Raw genomic sequence first — 21249 nt, forward strand, 5'->3', positions numbered from 1 at the left:
AAAGTTCTTGTCAGAAGGGGTACAGGAACGCCTAAGGCAGGAGGTGCTCTACCCAGAGCCTTTCTCTTTTTCAAAGGGAAGCCTTAGGAAGTATTTTGAAAAATATATAAATAAAACCAGATATTGGGACAGACCTATGCCTTTGCCAGATATAATAAACATACTTAAGGCAAGATTACCAACTAATATACGGAATCAATTAATTTACGGGAACGATAAAGACTTGGAGTCGTTCCTCACGACGTTAGATCATATAGACATTATAGAAGAGAACAACCAGAAAGCTCGTAACAATAGATTCCAATACAGGGAGATAGAACCTCCGGCAAATGGTAGGCAAGGGAACGCACAGAGATCGATAAATAGTGGAGAAACCCCTCAAAATCTCAATAATAATACCGGCAATAGTCTTGCGAGGGGCTATCCAAGGAACAACAGGAATGGGAAACGATACAATCCCGTATGGGGAAACGAAAGGAATTTTAGACCGCAAGCTTGGAACAATAACGGTAATAGAAAGTGGAATCAACCGGAGGGAATAAACTCAAACAACCAACATCAGTGGGGACGGACATCTGCGAATCAACCGGTAATTACCGAAGTGACGGACGATGTCAACCAACAGGCGAATCAAAATCCAACAAACTTGTAAGGACCCACTCGTGCCCCGGAGGAGCGGTCAACAATAGGTTGAGGGGCAACAGGATATGTGTACCCATGCTAACGTATAATGATGGACGATTACTGGCAGATGAATTGACCGAGGACTTAGAACTCCAAGATGAGGATAAGGAACAGGTGGCAGTAGCCGAAGTGCAAGTCATTTTGGAGACTGTACCTACAGTGGCGGTTTTAGACACAGCTGCAACCACAAATGTTATTTCGTAGGCTCTATTCAACAAGATCAGAAATATAAGACGAGTACCAATTTTTCCAGTTCAAAATTGCAGAATAATAGGCGCCGTTGGGGCTAGATCGGCTAATGTAAAAGTGCAGTCACTACTTAGTGTAGAAGTCGGAAATGTAGCAATATTAAGCACATTCCTTGTTGTAAAAAATTTGGTGGTAGACTGCATTATCGGAGTCGACAGCCTACATCAATACGGATGCAGAATAGATTTTAAAACAGGAAAAATTTGGTTAAATGTAAATAAACAAGAAATTGAGTTGGACTTGTTGAAAAAGGAAAGCCTTACCAGAAAATATAATAGTGGGATCAGCGTGCAAGTAATCAGGACTGCACAGAATTCGAAACAGCATGTAAATAATGAGGTCCAAGTCAAAGGAGATTTCGGTCAATTAGTGTATGAGAAGTTAAATGAATCCGACTGCATTACTGAAGATCAGAAGAAGCAGCTCAAAGAATTATTATAAGTGTATGAAAACGTGTTTGATGAAAGGCCAGGAGTTATTAAGGGATACATATGCCATCTCTACGTTAAGCCGCACGAAACATATTGTAGAACTTTCTATCCTGTTCCCTGGAGGTTAAAGGCTCAAGTTCAAAAAGAAATAGATCGCATGTTGAAATGGGGTTTGATCGAACCCTCTACAAGCCCATACTGCTCCCCATTGTTGGTCGTGCCAAAAGCATACCCGGGATCGAACAAAATAAAAGGGTTATTTTCTCATAACGACTTAAAAAAATATAATGAAGATTAGAAGATAGTGAGGAATGGTGTTCCGAGTGACAGAAATGAACGCTCGTAAAAAACATAATAATAAACTGTGTGTGTGTAGTGATAGAAACCTGTAAATTGAAATAGTTAATCAGTGACATAGAGTATAGAAATAGTGACTAACTATTATTATCGAGTGTTGTAAAGAAGATAGTGGGGATAGGCTTCACTTGTGTTGGGGTGAATATAGAACTTTAGCATTGCTAATGTCATCAAGAATGATTAAGGATCTAACTGACCTTCAAGAAGAATGAAATGTTTCCCGCAAATGACGCTGAATAATCAAAAGAGGTTCGAGTGGAGATTCATATATAATCTCATGTGAACGCTTACATGTGTAAACGTGTGAAGGGATGTGTTGTGGTAGTGAATTGTGAGTGACGGTTAACGCCGCAAAGATAATTTCCCGCGCAAAACAGTTGACGTCGGCGCGAGAATTAAAATCGATAGAGACGACACAGATATAATTTGTAAGAGACTCGCACCAAACGCGTGTTGAACTCTAAAAGGAATAGGTGTTATAATTAGAAGTTAAGAGTTTTTAATTTATTAATGAATGATTAAAAAAAAGTAATATTCACAGACTTAGGAGTAATTTAATGGTTCATGTTCGTTTGGGAATTTCGTTTGGAAAATCCATTTCCATATATGAGCATGGATGAACACCGTATGAATCAGAGAGTAAATGAAAGAAGCGAATCCGCATTCCTCAATGCTAATAACTTTTACATTTCAGCACTCAAGCGTAAAAATATATGTATTTAGAATAAAAAGTTTTGAGTATAGCTAAATTATATGACTTATCAAGGAAATATGGATGATGTCTTGGTGTAAAATGAACTACACTTTCCATTATTCGATGATTTGAATCCAAAATCTATAGTAAGTTACATGAATCCTTTAAATTACGAAGAACAAATCAGTGATAGAAAATCTGTTAGAACTTTTGGACTTATAAGCACAAGTGGGGACGCAAAGTCAAAAGGAGTATTCAAACGAGAGTAAATTGGATGATGCTTTTGGCAACATCATTAGTTAATGGTTGAATTCCTTGAAGTACGTCGTAACAAAAAGGATCCATGAAGCCATAAGGATTTTGCTTTCAAAAAGGAGAATCTTGGAAGGTGCAACCTAATCAGTTCTCTTACAGGAAGAGTTTTCCTTTTGCTCATTGCTAATTCTTGTGGAATGAATGTTGCATGTGAATTCGAGTATCCCTGTCTCTTCTACTCTTCCCATTGTGGGCCGCGTAGAAGATCAACTACAAAGGGGGCCGCGTAGAAGACCGACTACAAATGTGGACGTCGGGGACATGCAAGACCCGGGGGAGTTTAGCACTGCAAGATATTGTACTTGGAGCAAGATTGTAAAACGAGAATTTACGTTATTTATTGTAAAACGTTTTTTTTTGCTAGAGGCACAAACCACTCTTTTCCAAATCGTGATACAAATTGATCCCTGTCTTTCCTTTAGAGATGAATTTCAAAATTATTTTTGTTCTTCTATAGGCTTTCCTATCTTCTATGTACCGTAGGCTGGGGGTCTAAGCTTAAGAGGTTTTCCAAGGTTTCCCTGCTTAAGAAAGTTCCCGAATGGGTAGACCCTGACATCAGTTCATGAAAGATCATCTTCCTTGGTTGTGCACAGCAAACATAACACCTAGATGCACGTAAAAGCAATACAGCCGCGGTACCTGTCTCTTCATTTCTTCTGTTTTCAACATTTCTTTTCTTCGTCTGTCTCAAACATAATATTCTTTTTCAGTCGGAGGACTGACAATCATCACTTCCGGGTTATCCACGTTAACAGATAGCTCGCGAAGTGTGTTCGGTGAATCAAAATTGAGCTCACAAACTTCGCTCGCTGCGAGGGGCATTGTAATCTCCCCACGGAAAATTACCCTCTACCACGCAATAATTAATAATGGTCAATCAAATCATCCACATTTATTTACGTTTGAAGAGTATCTAATCAGATTTCCTAGTAATATATGCGCCGACAGCTCGTCGACGCCAAGGTATTTTTCTAGTACGTTTATTCTTTGGGAACAACAGAGATAAAAAGATGTATGCTCCATGGTTATTATAGAGAGAGAAAGGAACAGCTTCGGAAAGTATCGGTTGGGAGTTTTTCGGATTGCTAAAAGAGATTTATTTACTCTTCTTCGCGCTAAAGCGAAATAGGAAAGTTTGTGCCGCTAGCGTGATAGGTCAAGAGAAAGAAAGACTGTAAAAGCAATTTTCATGAGACTTAAAATCCACGGAAACGGAACATGTATGGAAATAGATGCAATATACTATTTTCCTCAGAAATAAGGTTTGTGACCATTTTATTCTAGAGTGAATGACGAATGAGTTCTCTGTCTGAATTATTGATGATTGTCTGGGCCCTGTAATTAATTGGGAAGTTTCAGCTGTGACGGAGAGAGCCTGCAATCTCTGAGTTTTTATAAATCGTCCAAAAAGGCTTCGTCCACATCTGAAATTTTAGATCTGTCGTAAACTGAACGAATTGTTCAAACGATCGATTTTCCCAACTGATTGCAGCGCTTAATAATAATAACAAATGCAAAGATCTTTTCTAGCAAGCCAGCCGCTGAATATTAAGACTGAAGGGCTCCACCAGAGATTCTACTAGGCTGATTCCATGTAAATAATAGATTTAAACTGTACACAGATAAAGGACAGAGAGAGAGAGCGAATGAAATTCTAGAAATTACTCAGAATCCTCAATTAGCATAATTGTTTGTCTGTCTTTTCAAGGATCAGCCTATTAAGAAAACATAAAGCCCTGACTTTATTGTAACGATTTATGTGTGAGAGTGAAAGAGCGATAAAGGCGACAGATACACTTCTGTACAGACAAAACATTACACCAAATTAGCGGCAAGCTGCATTCACATAGACTTTCATAATTTACAAAACAAAACAGTAGTGCACAGAATTCATTATATCAGGACCTAGAATTTTTCTTAGTATTTTTCTCTCTCTTTTTTCTAGTTCTCTTAATTCGCCTTTCTTATTCAATGTTAGGCGCTCTGATCCATACGTTGCTTGTATTCTAATAAGTGAATTATAATGTCTTATCTTCGCTTGTATAGATATTGATTTCTTATTGTAGTAGTTTTTTGTTAATTTATATGCAAATTCTAACTTTTTCGTTCTTTCTTTATTTTTTGTTTTATCCAGTCCATTGGCTTGGATCTACTCCCCCAGGTATTTGAATCTATCAACTCTCTTAATTTTTTCATACTTTGTTTTCATAAACTTTTCTATATTATATTTGTGTTCTATATACTCGGTTTTTTCATAGGATATTTGTAGCCCAGTCTTTTCAGCAATCTCGTGTAACAGATCAAGCATAACTGTTGCGTCTGTTCGGTTTTCAGTTATCAAAGCCATATCATCCGCAAAGGCTAAACATTTCACTTCAAATTTGTTCTTTCCTTGGCCCATGCTTATACCCTTTGTGTCTCTGTTTTTTAATGTGCTTTCCCATGTTTTTGCTATTTCATCTAAAACCAAGTTAAAGAGAATTGTGGAGAGTCCATTCCTTGTCGAACTCCAGTTTTGATTTTGACTGGTTCAGAAATTTCGCCTTGAAACTTAATTCCTGATGTTGTATCTGTGAGCATTTGTTCAACAAGTCTTCTGGTGTTTTCTTCTGTCCCTGATTCATAAAGTATCTGGAACAGTGTTTGTCAACTGAGTCGTAGGCCTTCTTGAAGTCAACGAAAGTAATTACTGTATTTTTATTTTGTATAGCTCTCACTCTAAAAATTGTTTTTAAATTAAAAATCTGTTGTGCACATGATCTACCTTTTCTAAATCCTGCTTGATAATCTCCTATATTAGGTCCTGCTTGCATTATAAAGTATTTCGTATGTCACTGGTAACAAGGATATGCCCCTGTAGTTGTTGGTGTCTGTTTTATCTCCTATTTTATGGAGAGGATGGATCAATGCATTAAACTAATATATAGTGTGAATTGTCAAAATAAACTGTAGTATAACATTTCCAGGGTAGAGATTTCCGAAAGCCAATAAATTAAAAAAATTATGTTTCTGTTAATGAGCAGAAATGTGCGCGGAATAATCTACCATGTTTGTGGAAGAAACAGCATCGTACTTGTTGGTCAATAACTTCAGTCAGTGGGTCATATTGCTATCATCGGAAAAATGCTCCTATCGGAGCAAAAAAAGAAGGCAAATATGCTCCTGTTTAAAAGACTCTGACTGAAAAGTGGGACAACAGCTGCCTCATTCTACATTTCTCAGCAACTTTAATATTCTTTCCAGAATTTTTGGCATGCGAACGTACTCCCGCTCTTTTTAACATGCAACTCACCTCTCTCTTCCACAAGCTCCCCTAACTGTACCTCGCTCACACCCACTACTCCATAGCTGTAATCGCTCTTACCCATCCACTTCCACTTAACCATTCTTACTCACTCAGTCACCTTACTCATTGCCATTACCTCCTTGTGTCTCTCTAAATGTCACAGCCTCCTGAGTCATGGCCACAGTTTCCTTCGTTATGTCCTACTGCTACTGTCTCCTCATATTGCCACTGTCTCCCTCTTGCTCCCACTTACTGCTATCTCATTCATTCCTTCCTACTGCTATGTCTCTTCTCACGGTCACTATCTCTCGTCCTCGTTGTCATTATCATAGACTCTGCCTCTCATTATCACTGGCCTTCTCCCATTTCCATATTCTCTTTATTCGTCCTCACCTGGTACTGTCTCCTTCACTCTTTTCCTAACACTGTTCTGTCACTGTCAACTATGTTCCACTGCCACTGTGTACCTCTCTTTCTCTCACTCTGCCATTGCGTCCTTCGCCCTTTCCACATCACAAACACTGTCTACTATCTTCCAGTACTTATTACTTTTCCATCTCTTTCCCACTGCTGCTGTCTCCTCCTCTCTCGGCATAAAAAAGGGTGATATATACGCATGACAAAATGTTAGGGTAAATTCTTAAAGATTCTGAGGACATTAAAATGAGGCAGCTAGTGCACATCATTTTTCAAGGTCTTTAAAACACGAGCACGTTCACCATTTTGTGCTCCAATAGTAGCATTTTTCTGCTGGTTCTCTTTTTTTCCTAATATAGCAGCATATGTAACTCATATGTAAAGTACATTATGGTTCAGTGCGGTAGCGTTCTCGCTTCCCACGCCCGAGTTCCCGGGTTCGATTCCCGGCGGGGTCAGGGATTTTCTCTGCCTCGTGATGGCTGGGTGTTGTGTGCTGTCCTTAGGTTAGTTAGGTTTAAGTAGTTCTAAGTTCTAGGGGACTTATGACCACAGCAGTTGAGTCCCATAGTGCTCAGAGCCATTTGAACCATTTTGAACCATTATGGTTCAGTTAAATTTTGATAGTTTACTTGCGCGAAATTGAAATAATGCAAAACTAATTTTGCGTGTCATACCGGATTTTAAGTGCACAAAAATTTTGTACGTGCTTCGGTTTACGCCATGGGATTCCCAGAACCCTTCTGATAATAACGGAGACACTTAACAACATATTTGTCCGTACTACGTCATTTTCTAAACTACGCTTTCGCCTCATACCGGATTTTACGTTACAGGTACGGTAAATTTGAATCTCAGTATCTAGGAAACTGATAAAGATATGAATAAAATTTTCAAGGTTGTTCGAAACAGGATCCTAGGAATATATAAAAAATAGCCGTCTGCTGTGCATAGCTGTCTTGGAATCGGCGGCTAGGTTTTGGAATCCAAAAACCATGTTTCTAAGGTGTTTCTCGATAACGGATAAAGAGCTGTGAAAACAGGAGGACGGCACTTCTGGATAAATGCCTAGACAATATACCGTTAAAATTTGATAAAATGCTGCTGTTAATTATTTATACATCCGCTGCTGACGTCAAAAAAGTAGTGAAAAATGCTTTCCTCGGGTTTGCTCAGGAACCGCCCATGAACTAAATGGTGGCTCCATAAACCCCATTAAGGCCCACCTTAGACGATATACAGGGTAGTTCATTGATCGTGACCGGGCCAAATATCGCACGAAATAAGCGTCAAACGAGAAAACTACAAAGAACGAAACTTGTCTAGCTTCAAGGGGAAAACCAGATGGCGCTATGGTTGGCCAGCTAGATGGCGCTGCCATGGGACAAACGGATATCAACTGCGTTTTTTAAAAATAGGAACCCCATTTTTTATTACATATTCGTGTAGTACGTAAAGAAATATGAATGTTTTAGTTGGACCACTATTTTCACTTTGTGATAGATGGCGCTGTAACAGTCACAAGCATATGGCTCTCAATTTTAGATGAACAGTAGGTAACAGGTATGTTTTTAAATTAAAATACAGAACGTAGGTACGTTTGAACATTTTATTTCGGTCGTTCCAATGTGATACAGGTACCTTTGTGATTTATCATTTTTGAGAGCGCATGCTGGTACAGCGTGACTACCTGTAAATACCACATTAATGCAATAAATGCTCAGAATGATGTCCATAAACCTCAGTGCATTTGGCAATACATGTAACGACATTCCTCTCAACAGCGAGTAGTTCGTCTTCCATAATGTTCGTGCATGCATTGACAATGCGCTGACGCATGTTGTCAGGCGTTGTCGGTGGATCACGACAGCAAATATCCTTCAAATTTCACCACAGAAAGAAATCCGGGGACGTCAGATGCGGTGCACGTGCAGGCCACGGTATGGTGCTACGAGGACCAATCCATCTGTCATGAAATATGCTATTCAGTACCGCTTCAACCGCACGCGAGCTATGTGCCGGACATCCATCATGTTGGAAGTACATCGCCATTCTGTCATGCAGTGAAACATCTTGTAGTAACATCGGTAGAACATTACGTAGGAAATCAGCATACATTGCACCATTTAGATTGCCATCGATAAAATGGTGGCCAATTACCCTTCCTCCCATAATGCCGCACCATACATTAATCCGCCAAAGTCGCAGATGTTCCACTTGTCGCAGCCATCGTGGATTTTCCGTTGCCCAATAGTGCATATTATGCCGGTTTGCGTTACCGCTGTTGATGAATGATGCTTCGTCGTTAAATAGAACGTGTGCCAAGAATCTGTCATCGTCCCTTAATTTCTCTTGTGCCCAGTGGCGGAATTGTACACGACGTTCAGAGTCGTCGTCATGCAATTCCTGGAGCATAGAAATATGGTACGGGTACAACCGATGTTGATGTAGCATTCTCACCTCCGACGTTTTTGAGATTCTCGATTCTCGCGTAATTTGTCTGTTACTGATGTGCGAATTAGCCGCGACAGCAGCTAAAACACCTATTGGGCGTTATCATCTTTTGCAGGTCGTGGTTGACGTTTCACATGTGGCTGAACACTTCCTGTTTCCTTAAATAACGTAACTATCCGCCGAACGGTCCAGACACTTGTATGATGTCGTCCAGGATACCTAGCAGCATACATAGCAGACGCCCGTTGGGTATTTTGATCACAATAGCCATACATCAACACGATATCAACCTTTTTCGCAATTGGTGAACGGTCCATTTTAACACCGGTAATGTATCACGAAGCAAATACCGTCCGCACTGGCGGAATGTTACGTGATACCACGTACTTCTCCGTTTGTGATTATTACAGCGCCATCTATCACAAAGCGAAAAAAGTCATCCAACTGAAACGTTCATATTTGTTTAAGTACTACACGAATATGTAATAAAAAATGGGGGTTCCTATTTTAGAAAACCCAGTTGATATCCATTTGACCTATAGCAGCGCCATCTAGCGGGCCAACCATAGCGCCATCTGGTTTCCTCCTTGAAGCTAGACGAGTTTCGTTCTTTGTAGTGTTTTCGTTTGATGCTTATTTCGTGAGATATTTGGCCCGGTCACTATCCATGAACCACCCAGTATAATGCCAGAAGAACCATATCTCATACCTACCGACTTGATCAGATACGAAATAGCTTCTGTGAACAATGATAACATGTTTAATTTATTTGCAAATGCAATGCAGCATGAATGTGAAATGAGGTTAACCGTTAATATAAGAGTGAATAAGGCTAGGCATTCTTTGGGAGTGTGCTAAGTGCCTAAAGGACAACAAAACCATGTAGTATTGATTAGTACCGTTATTATTTCAAAGTTATTGTGTCTCACTGTTTAGAGGCACAAAACGCGTGGGTGTTTTGAGCTCGTTACTAATTTCAAATAAGTAGGAGGCCGAGTTGATAGGAGCTGAAGGAGTCCAGGTTGCAATAATATGCGGTACGGCAAACTGTTAGAGAGAAGGATTATTATTCAAGAAACACGCAGTACAATGAAATTACTTAGCTTCAGTAGTTTGTAGGGCTGCAGCTGCGGCTATGAACTGACAATCTCGTAACATGGAATACCATGAACTAATACAACATATTATCAGGGACTAAGCCTGATGGGGCCTCCTCAGAGAATCAATGCAAACAATACAGAACTGGCTGAGGGCCGATTAGGAAAGAGCGTCCGCCTAGGTTAAAATCTAGCTAAGAAGTGAACGAGGCACACTCCAGTTCCGTCGAGCTGCACAGCCCCCTAGAGTGCGCTGTGCTCGGCAGACGACGGGCTGCCAACCTTGTGTTGGCGCGGCGTTGTAGTAGTATCTGTGGCAATGATACTACAAAAGTGACATTTTTTCCATTTTCCAACTGAGTAACGTTTAGCGCTCTAATAAGAAAAAACCGCACCATGAACGAATCATCAGAATGGGATGGAAATCGGAGACGTGATGACATGTACAGACAAGCAAATGATCGCGGCCCCCCGCGCTCTAAGTGTGCCGCATATGACAACCAGAGGGATCCTGCTATGAAAAGAAATGGCACCCAAGACCATCATTCCTGGTTGTCCGGCTGCATCCGGTTAGTTCTCATCTGCGGCAGTCTTACGGCACAGCAGTATGTCTGCGATACTCTACGGCCAGTTTTGTAGCTCTTCACCGCAAGCCATCCTGAGCTTACATTTCAGCAATGTCCGCCCGAACACGGCGTGAATTTCTGCTGGTTGTCTTCGTGCTCGTCAAACCCTGTCTTGGCCAGCAAGGTCACCGGATCTCTTCCCAACTGAGAACGTTTGGAGCATTACTGGCAGGACCCTCCAACCAGCTCGAGATCTTGACGATAAACGCGCCAGTTGGATAGCGCCTGGCTCGCTATCCCTAATGAGGACATCCAACAACTCTATAAATGGATGCCAAGCCGAAGATCCTCTTGCGTAGGGGCCAGAGATGGACCATTACGTTACTGACTTGTTCAGTTTGTGAAGCACTTTCTCTTGAATGTCAATCTTTCTCAAACAATAATAATTTGTCTGTACATGTACTTCACATATACCGATTTCCGTCGCTTTTGAACAATTCCTTCGTAGTGCGTCTGTTTTCTTTTTTTCCTTTCTTTTTCAAGAGTAAGAGACACGTGTCCATTTAGGCTACATGGTCAGGTGTACTCTCCGCAAAATAAGTGAAATAAGATACAGGAGCTTTACCATAGTTGGACTGCTGCAGGGTACTGATTAGTGGTGTAGAAGAAGTGATTACTTTAACCCAGTGTCGCGGGTCGAAGTGAGGATAGCAACCTTTATTTAGCAGTGCACAGGATTAATTCGGGTCCACCAACAAACGTTTTGGAGGAACTGTACGGAGCAACACGTCGCGTGATTTTTCTCGCACACTGCACGGCACTGAGAGATCTGGCACTATGGACGCTGGCGCGTGTGGTACTTCACAAGACGCTGCGGAAGCACATACACTACGCTTTCATGATGATTCCTTCACGCTGAAACGTATTTTTGTCGTCAGGCAGATCAACGCGGTAACGGTATTCTTCGTAAGTGTTGCAAATACTCTAAGAACAACGTGTGATAACATGGCCGTCCAGCGTAGCCGAGCGGTTCTACGCGCTACAGTCCGGAACCGCGCGACCGCTACGTCGCAGGTCGAATCCTGCCTCGGGCATGGATGTGTGTGGTGTCCTTAGGTTAGTTAGGTTTAAGTAGTTCTAAGTTCTAGGTGACTGATGACCTAAGATGTTAAGTCCCATAGTGCTCAGAGCCATTTGAACCAATTTGTGATAACATGAATATCCAATTATGAAGCATAGTATCCAATGTAATGGTTCTGTCTGAAAGATTAAAACTTTGCACATTTGCGCCTGCACTCTGGCATTACTCGGTGACGTAAATTATTTCAGTCGCTCTTAAAGCATCACAGTCATTGTCTGCCTTCGCGTCTGCTTTTTCAAACTCCACTACTTCTTTCACACAGTGCTCGTAGAGACCTACGTACCAGACAGAATATGTGCGTCGACGGGCAAGGCACAGTCACATAGTTCCATTAGCTGAGCTCTGTCTTTGAAAAACATAAATCCAACAAGTCCCAGTCAGTCGTACTAGTTTATTGTGCCACAGCGGATCACTTTATAGACAGCCTGAAGCATCCATCGCATTTTTCTTTTTGCCTTGTGCGCTGTGCTTTATCTGCCCAGAACGCTGAAACGTGCATGTCAAAAGCAATCTATTAACTCGGATTTTCTGACAGATTTCAGCAATTTACCAGGCTGGTATTCGAAACAGAAGCTTGCCTTCAACTGGAAATGACTGTATGAGGTATTAGAGGAATCTTTGAAGTTTCATTACCAGTCACCTCACTTGTACAACAGCGCGAACTACGATGTGCGACAATAAAGTAATGAGACTGATTTTATTTGCAAGATGCAGCAACCATGCAGCCTTGCGTAGGCACAGTATCTTTGACCTTGGTCTATAACCTGCCGCTAGTCAAAGTGGCACATCGATGCAACAGCTCAGTCGTGAGTTATGCTGTAATAAGTTAAAATGTGTTTGTGTCTCTCGTCACGGAAATGGAACCGCATAATATTGCACAACGGTATGCCATTTCTTTTTGCGTTGAATTGGGTGAAAACGCGACGACAACTTACGGTAAGCTTCAGAAGGCTTTTGGAGAGGAGGTTATGTCAAGAGCTCAAGTTTTTCGTTGGCAGAAAATGTTTACTGAAGCAGAACGAATGTTGAAGATGAAGACCGCAGTGGAGACCATCAACCTCACAGACGGATGTCAACTTGGCCAGGGTGTGTGAACTCGTATGATCTGATCGAAGATTATCCGTGAAAATGATTGCAGAAGAACTAAACATCAATCGATAAACGGTTCGTCTAATAATGACTGAAGATCTTGGTATGAGAAAGATTTGTGCAAAAATGGTCCCCAAAAATCCCACACCACAACAGCGAGAAACACGGGAAAATGTGGCAGCTGATCTGTTAGAGCAAAAGGAAATCAATCCAGATTTGTTGAGCCGCGTTATTACTGGTGATGAAAGTTGGTTTTTTCAGTACGATCCAGAGACAAAACGCCAAAGTTCGCAATAGTGCTCAAAGGGATCACCCAGACCAAAAAAACCTAGGATTTATCTATAACGAGTATGTCACTCTGCGTGGTTTGCCTTATTTTGAAGCTTTGGGGGAGATTAATAACCCGTGCCAGACCGGAGCTCGAAAGCGGAACTTGACATTGGTGGAAATTGCTCTTACCAATTTTGTTTTCGATTGAACTGCCTAGGAACGACAGACAAACCGCTCTCATACATCCATATCTGCCAGTACCTACTTTTCAAATTTTACAAATCATCTCAAGCATACTTTGATCGGCTGACAGCTCAGGAAGAAAGGATATCTCGGAGACATAGCAATAAGCATCCCTGGCATAGAGAAACAACTGAAAGATTTGAAAGCAAATAAATCCCCAGGTACTCTTTTACAAAGGGTATTCTGCGGCATACGGCACTGGTTCCTTACGACATTTATCGTGAATCTCCGACCCAGCACACAAAGTCGCAAGTGACTGAAGGAAAGTGTTGCGAAATCCTCGGACACATTCTCAGTTCGAATATAATAAACTTTCTTGAGGGTAAGAAGCTTACGTCCACGAATCAGCATGGTTTCCGAAAGCATTGCTCTTGCGAAACTCAGCTTTCCTTTTCTCCTTTTCTCACATGGTGTACTGTGAACCATGGGTGAAAATCTACACACATATTCCATATTTCTAGATTACCAGAAAGCATTTGATACGGTGCCCCACTGCAGGCTGTTAACGAAGACGCGAACAAACGGATATGTGTGTAGCTCGAAGACGTCCTAAGTAATAGAACCCAGTATGTTTTCCTCGGCAAATGTTCATCAGAGACACGGGTATCGTCAGGACTTCCCCAGGAAAGAATGTTAGGACAGCTGTTGTTCTCCACATACATAAATGATTTGGGGGGCAGGGTGGGCACCAATCTGCGGTTGTTTGCTGATGATTCTGTGGTGTACGATAGGACGTCGAAGTTGACTGACAGTAGGAAGATACAGGACGACTTAGACAACATTTGTGTGTGGTGTAATGAATGGCAGCTAGCTATGTAGATAAATAGAAGATAATGCGGATGCTTAGGAAGAACAAACCTGTAATGTTTGCATGCAGTATTAGAAGAATCCTGTTTGACACAGTCAAGTCGTTTAAATATCTGGGCGTAATGTTGCAAAGCGATATGAAATGGTACTAGCATGTGAGAACTGTGGTATGGAAAACTGTTATGCCGGGGCCAAGGTAGCCCCTGAGGGTCGGCAACCCATATTACACCCCAGAGAATGGGATTGTCTATGTCCAAGGCTTACCAAAAGCGCCATCGTAAACACCGGCTATTTACATACAAGTTAATGGAAACAGACATTCCGAGCACTACTTCCTGCAGAGGAGCTTTAGCCACGGCCTGCAGGAAGTATCACTAAGCCAAAACCTGATTGGCTGGAGACAGCTATTTAGGGGCTAGAACCAGCCCCAAAGTTCAGTTCACTCCGGACGACGACTTCGTGGACTTCGACCCCTGAAGATTACGTCTTCTACTCTGAATTTGACTTTAACTAGTGTGTGTGTGTGTGTGTGTGTGTGTGTGTGTGTGTGTGTGTGTGTGTGTGTGTATGTTACTACGAACCTTTGTGGAAAATTAGAAGTGAACTTTTGTTTGCCTCCATTAGGAAACATTTACTGGCATCGTTATTGTTACCTTTCTTTTGCTATTTAGTCATCAACCTTGTAAACTTACATAAATAAAAGTTGTGTTTGTGAAAAATTGCGAATTGTCAGTCACAACAAAGACGAATGGTCGACTTCCGTTTATTGAGAGAATTTTCGGATAGAGTAGCTCACCTATAAAGGAGACCACATATAAGATGCTGATGCAACCTATTTTTGAGTAGTGCCCGAGTGTTTGGGATCCTACCGGGTCGGACTGAAGGAAGACATCGAAACAATTCAGAGGCGGGCTGCTAGATTTGTTACCGGTAGGTTAGAACAACACGTAAATGTTGCGGAAATGCTTCGGGAACTCAACTGCGATTCCCATGAGGGAAGGCGACGTTCTTTTCGAGAAACACTATTGAAGTAATTTAGAGAACCGGCATTTGAAGCTGACTGCCGAATGATCCTACTGCCGCCAACATACATTGCTCGTAGGGACCACGAAGAAATTAAGACCCATACGGAGGCATATGGATAGTCGTTTTCCCATCGCTCTCTCTGCGAGTAAAAAAGGAAAGGAAATGACTGGTAGGGGTACCAGGTACAGGGTACCCTCCGCCACGCACCGTACGGTGTCTTGCGGGTTATCTGTGTAGATGTATATGTATATGTACTTGTAGATGTAGACGTTGCCGAAGTGTTGTTTCCAGAATACATCCTCCAGTTTTCAGCAGTGTCTGCAGTATTCTGCAATTTCAGAAAATAAGAGAGAGATTATATACAGCATTGGAGCTGTGAGGATAGGTTGTGATACACTGATAGGTCAGTCCATATGTGCATGGCCCGCCAAAGGCTAGGTTCCAGGTTCGAAGGGAGGAAGGAGGAAAGATTAGGGTTGAAGTCCCGTCGGCCAGGTTCGAGTCCTGGTTCGTCACACGCTTGTAATGTGTCGGAAAGGTTAAACAGTACTGTCTTGCAGAGAATGCTGCATTCTGTAACCCAGGCACAACAAAGTGATAAGTACACTACTGGCCATTAAAATTGCTACACCACGAAGATGACGTGCTACAGACGCTAAATTTAACCGACAGGAAGAAGTTGCTGTGATATGCAAATTATTAGCTTTTCAGAGCATTCACACAAGTTGGTGCCGGTGGAGACACCTACAACGTGCTGACACGAGGAAAGTTTCCAACCGATTTCTCATACACAAACAGCAGTTGACCGGCGTTGCCTGATGAAACGTTGTTGTGATGCCTCGTGTAAGGAGGAGAAATGCGTACTATCACGTTTCCGACTTTGATAAAGGTCGGATTGTAGCCTATGACGAATGCGGTTTATCATATCGCGACATTGCTGCTCGCGTTGGTCGAGATCCAATGACTGTGCAGAATATGGAATCGGTGTGTTCGGGAGGGTAATACGGAACGCCGTGCTGGATCCCAAAGGCCTCGTATCACTAGCAGTCGAGATGATAGGCGTCTTATCCGCATGGCTGTAACGGATCGTGCAGCCACGTCTCGATCCCTAAGTCAACAGCTGGGGACGTTTTCAAGACAACAACCAACCATCTGCACGAACAGTGCGACGACGTTTGCAGCAGCATGGAGTATCAGCTCGGAGACCATGGCTGCGGTTACCCCTGACGCTACATCACAGACAGGAGCGCCAGCGATGGTGTACTCAACGACGAACCTGGGTGTACGAATGGCAAAACGTCACTTTTTCGGATGAATCCAGGTTCTGTTTACAGAATCATGATGGTCGCATCCGTATTTGGCGACATCTCGGTGAACGTACATTGGAAGCGTGTATTCGTCATCGCCATACTGGCGTATCACCAGGCGTGATGGTATGGGGTGCCATTGGTTACACGTCTCGATCACCTCTTGTTCGCATTGACGGCACTTTGAACAGTGGACGTTACATTTCAGATGTGTTACGACCCGTGGCTCTACCCTTCATTCGATCTCTGCGAAACCCTACATTTCAGCAGGATAATGCACGACCGCATGTTGCAAGTCCTGTACGAGCCTTTCTGGATACAGAAAATGTTCGAGTGCTGCCCTGGCCAGCACATTCTCCAGATCTCTCACCAATTGAAAACGTCTGGTCAATGGTGGCCGAGCAACTAGCTCGTCACAATACGGTAGTCACTACTCTTGATGAACTGTGGTATCGTGTTGAAGCTTAATGGGCAGCTGTACCTGTACACGCCATCCAAGCTCTGTTAGACTCAATGACCCGGCGTATCAAGGCCGTTATTACGGCCAGAGTTGGTTGTTCTGGGTACTGGTTTCTCAGGATCTATGCACCCAAATTGCGTGAAAATGTAATCACATGTCAGTTCTAGTATAATATATTTGTGCAATGAATACCCGTTTATCATCTGCATTTCTTCTTTGTATAGCAATTTTAATGGCGAGTAGTGTATAACGACAAGTCTGTTATTGTTTTTTTAACCGTTTTTATAAACCTATCGTCACAAGAGGAATGTTCAGTATACAGGGACGTGACAGGAACTATCAACTGAAGCCAAAATATTCATACGGACCTGTGCCCTATTCGACATGGTTTTCGAGACAGACCACGCGTAATGTACATCGCTATTTATTTTTTGTATTCAGTACATTGTCAGGTTCACACATGTCCACATGTACAACAGAAAATATTGCTACTGGAGTTCTACGAAGTTTCAGTTCAAAAATACGTATTTGTTAACACATTCACCTCTGAGCATTACGTGAAGGAAGTTGCCGTGTGTTGCTAGGAGAAAATCTTTGCATCATTTCAACAATACGTTGCTGCTCCTGCAAAGGGTTGTTAAACTACACGTTCCGAAGAAAACTAGGAACTTGGAAGAATGCTTGTTCCACGCAGTATGCTGAAAACTAGTAATGGCTCTACGATAAGAAATGCGACGTGTCGGACAGCGGCTACGGTATTCTTCCATGGCAACAGGATCACTACTATAGCAGAAGCTGTAAACATACACCGTAACTGCACATTCTTCGTTAGTGTACATGTGTGTCTTTTAGCCAAGGCGTGTACAAACACTGTTAACCGATGCTTTTCTTAGTGCACTTCCAATCCCTCGCACTACATCATTCACAACACATCATGGACAACTGCGTGATCAACGGGCTAGTTTAATGGCAGACAGACAGGACGGAAGTTGAAAGCAGCGAGGTACGCTAGGCTAGAATAAAACGTCGAAGAGCTTCGATGAGCAAGACACATACGAGAACACTACTGGCCCAATAACAAATGTACATTAAATGTGTTCTATCTCAGAAGCCATTCGGAACAGGAGATATGTCCATATGAAGTTCTTTGCTCCAGAGTGTTTCTGTCATATCTCTGAACACTGACCATTCCTGTTAGGAGATCCTCTATACACTCAGGCTCCGACTGAGTCAAAGTTACTAGGTCATCAGATTAGTCACCAAATTTGACAGGATGTTGTCATATAAAAACAAGAGCGTCATAAACTAACGGTACTGACGTACGAATTTAAAAAAAAAGAATATTGTGAAATTCGACAAAACTATGAATTTATTTTTTCGTTTCTGTTCGAAACCTGATGGAGAATCGTCCTTTCACAATAGAGAACACCTTTGTATAGAAGGGTTAAGGACTCTTATTATTATCAATAAATCTAACGAAGGAGCTTATTTACAAAGGCCTTTGAGTTAAAATTACTAAGGGAGCAAAGAACAAAACAGAGTTCATCCCCAGGATGTTGTCGAGGTAATTAGAGACAGCATAAACACCGATAAGTGAAGACGGCGAATTAAAACATACGTGGAATTGCGTAACTACCCCTCCCTTCACCTTGCATGGCTTCAAAGCCCGGATACGCGTAACAAGGGCCTGCATGAAGTTCGCAAACTGGCAACTGAAGACATACTTATCTTCCTTCTCTGGATTATGAATATGATGATAGAATGATGTAGGATTGTTTGGGTGAATACCTTCGAGATCTTCAGCGCCCGCAATAAAATATCTGAGATGAGTGTGATTAAAATGGTTTAAAGTTTATAAAATAGTTCCTTTAAAGTTCTTTTGTGAAGATTGACAGTAATGCACGCACACACACACGCATACACACACACAAAGAGAGAGAGAGAGAGATAAAGTAAAACTTTTGCCTATGTCCGTTCTTAGAAGCTGAGTAGTTTAAAATGGAGACATAACCAACAAAATACTGATTAAAAGATTATGGCAGATATATGTGGCTGGTCAGCAGAAAGAAAAAGACTGAGCCAGCCTCATTGAAACCTCCAACCCAAGAGACTTTAGTTTAGTCATCACGATGCATAAAATTGTAAATACCCTGTAACAGTAGTCTCATCATTAGCTAAAACAGAAAGAGGTCCTCACTCATGTTAGACGCTGCCCTCTGATCCGAATACAAAATGCTCTCTAATAAAACACGGCTTTGATGAGTCGTATGCAGAGATATCACATATTGGGGGAGCTTCTCGCTGGAGAAGGGAACTAGGAACATCTTTTGTGAACGAATGCAGTTTCCCGAAATATTATTCCGTGGGATGCAATAGTTAAAATAACAAAAGACAAGCAGCCCTTCAATTTCATGTCCGTGGCTGTATGATGGTGGCGAAGACAACAGTATTCTGGCACAGACCAAGACCCTGAATGTGATACTACCAAGAAATATTTACAACTACTTTATATCCTATCAAGTACTGTAATTCACCAATTTTTGTATGATTTGCCGTAGTAAAATAAATATTTTACTACAACTCTCTTTCACGAAATGTATACGCCGCGGTCTGTTGTAGCCGATCAACAATCTTATCTATAATCATGAGTTGATGCAAACTACAACCCTAATGCTAAATCTTTTCATTAAATTCCAGCCTTGCACACCTGTCCCTGTTTCTCTTGTAAATAGAAGGATCAATCACAACAAAACGTGAGCAATAGCAAAATGTACACGCAAAACATTTTGCGACACCAAAATCGGGTTTTTAAAAATAAAGATATGGGTTAACGCGCTGATAAAATTCACATGTACATTGTTCCGTTTGCAGACGACAAGCTATCAATGCGGGACACGATACAGATGGTCCTACAATACGAGTAATGTAAAACCAAGGTGGAAAGAAAAACGAACAAAAACTGTCTTTAGACCTCATTTACCAGCTGCGACATAATCGCGAATATGAACAGTGATCCAATACTGTGAAATGTTTTTTATTCCAATCTTCGATCACAATATAAATTCCTTTCACAAAAGAATTTATGTTGTGATCAAAGACTAGAATAAAAAAAACATTAGTCCTCATTTACTTAGATCAGTTTCAACCTAAAATATGTTCAGTTTTTACAGTCGTTCAATTAAAAAAACCACCGATAATGGCACAGCAGTGCCGAAACATGTTTGGATAACGGAAAAAACAGTGTTTTGCACAGCAGGCGGAATCTGTATCCAATAATTTGTACTGTAATAGTACACGGGATACTATGTGTCAGTTCCATTATGTACGGTTTTATATCGTTACGCAGCTCCACTGGGTAATCCAGAAAGAAAGATCTACTTCCAGACGTTTCCTCTGAACTTCACTTTACAGCTCCCCCGGAAGGTGGTCGACGGGTACGCACGAATACATCGTCAGGAGTACGACGGAATGAAGACAAACGGGTGGGATTCTCTGAACAAGAGGAACCTGAGTAGCGCTCTTCTCGCAGTCGATCGATACGTCGGCAGTGGTTGCAGTCGTAAGTAAGGCAGGAGGCAGACTTACGATCATTGGTGGGATAACCGGAAAATGCAGCCAGTCTTCAAAGGAACTGCAGTCGTGTGACCCGTCCTAGAATATTGCATTAGTGTGTGGAACCCATACCAAGTAGGATTAACAGGGGATATTACATGTCTAGGCTACAAAGAAAGCTGACACACAGATCTAAGGATTTGTTTGATTAGCGAGAGACTGCCACGGAAATAAAAAATCTGATTCGACAAAGTTAATTAGTTACTTTATGCATTAAAATGAATTTCCCCTGGCCAACTGAAACCATCGATGGTTCGCCTGAGTAGAGGACCATCGAACAGTGTGGATGCAGCAGTTTTCATATTCACCGATCAATTAATTTAGAAAATTCATGAGATGGTGGAAATCTGTGGAAGTTCAGGGCCGTTACTTTCAAACCTCAATTGCAGCCGTACCAGAAATCAAACGGACACCAGTTTCGCACGCGTTCGGAAAGCTGGCGCCACCGCAGGTTTCCCTTCCTGAACGCCAGGAGGCCGACCTGCCCCATTGGCTGAAAGCAGCAGGAACCGTTTTCACTGCCACCCCCAGTCATGTTGGCTCCAAGAAACTTTTTCTGTCGGAGGACGCACGCTGCTATGTTGTATTTGAGTTTACAAAAGCAGAGAGACACGCTTGTGGGGTTTCAAGTGTATTTTTAGTATTCAGTGGAAGTGATGTGAGATCTATTTTCATTCGATATTTCATCATATCTGTACACTAGGTATTTTTCAAACAAAAGTCTACTATAGTCGATATGCT

This window comes from Schistocerca nitens, chromosome 2, assembly GCF_023898315.1.
Source record: "Schistocerca nitens isolate TAMUIC-IGC-003100 chromosome 2, iqSchNite1.1, whole genome shotgun sequence".
Lineage (NCBI taxonomy): Eukaryota > Metazoa > Arthropoda > Insecta > Orthoptera > Acrididae > Schistocerca > Schistocerca nitens.